General features: G+C 43.3%; 1 pseudogene; it reads right to left on the bottom strand.

Annotated features, from left to right (window-relative positions):
• The window catches only part of LOC107692521 (GRAM domain-containing protein 1B-like), a 32,147-nt pseudogene extending 31,736 nt beyond the window's left edge, over positions 1-411 (bottom strand).
• Positions 412-1,240: the final 829 nt, after the last annotated feature.

Raw genomic sequence — 1,240 nt, 5'->3', positions numbered from 1 at the left:
CTATTCCTGCTGCCGAATCAAAACACACACACTCACACACACTCCCCCTCACGTTAGAGCGACACACACCGCCAGACAGAGAGAGAGCAAGAGAGAGACAGGCGGACTGCATTAAGAGGCTTAGACGAGAGCACGTCGCTCTGAACCCGAGGCAGCGATTATGTCGCCTCGACGCTCACACACAACATAACCCATGCAGAACCTGCACAGAACAACACACACGTCTGTCTGGACTAACCTGGCTGCCATGTATCACGCCTCTGCACCACTTAGAGCCAAGGAGTGATGGATGGATCCGGAGAGACAGAAGATGGGGAGGACAGAGGCATTCCCAACAGGATGAAGACGACGGTACGGAGGATGAGCGAGCGGCACTAGAGCTCTGTCTGTGAGAGCGTCTCCCCTCCTCATGCTGGCTGCAGCTCTCTCGCTCTCTCGCTCTCTCTCTCTCTCTCTCATCTAAGAGATCAGGGCTCGGGAGACGCTACGTCTCGCGCACCGTTTGGAGGGGGTGTTGGAGAACGACGACAGAGAGAGAGAGAGAGACTGAGAGGAAAGCTAGAGGAAGAGTAGGTGAGAAAATTATGGAGACAAAACCCAGTGTGCATGAGAGCCAGAGATGCTTTCTGCTGGCTTGGTGTACAGAGCCGTCGGCTTGTTAATTATTCAGTCTTGATGAAAGAAACAGATCTGACATCATTCACTTTCAGTTCACTTTACAGACCACACGCACACATAAAAACCCACACCCAAACAGACACAAGTTCACAAAACACACTGTTGATGTTTAGCATCTCTCTTGCATTTGTGTTTCGTATAAATCCTCTTTCTAATTGAATTATGTTTGAGTCTCTAACAAATTAGGATGTTTAAGATAAAAAATTCTTTAAAAATTCAGATTTTTTTCTTGTGTTTTTATGTTGGTTTCATACAGTTTTGAAAAAATGTTTGTACTATGTATGAAGTAACAATGAAGTAAGCAGTACTGTGTTTTCTGCTTAATTTAATACATATCAGTGGACAAAGTAAAAACTACAAATATCATCAGTTATTAAGCATTATGGGTATCAAAAATGTCCCAGGGATTTTTATCACCTGACATGTGGTCCTGCACTAATATTGCTTTTTCATGAAAAGGTTAAATTGTTTTGCGGTTTTGTTGTAACATGACAACAAAATAACTTCTTGCATGTTGGTTGTACCACACTGACATTTTTTTTTTTTATATTAATACTTTAAA

Source organism: Sinocyclocheilus anshuiensis, unplaced genomic scaffold (genome assembly GCF_001515605.1).
Source record: "Sinocyclocheilus anshuiensis isolate Anshui unplaced genomic scaffold, SAMN03320099.WGS_v1.1 scaffold1082, whole genome shotgun sequence".
NCBI classification, from domain to species: Eukaryota; Metazoa; Chordata; class Actinopteri; order Cypriniformes; family Cyprinidae; genus Sinocyclocheilus; species Sinocyclocheilus anshuiensis.
Note: the sequence above shows the minus strand (reverse complement) of the source record. Positions and strands in the feature narration are given on the sequence as shown.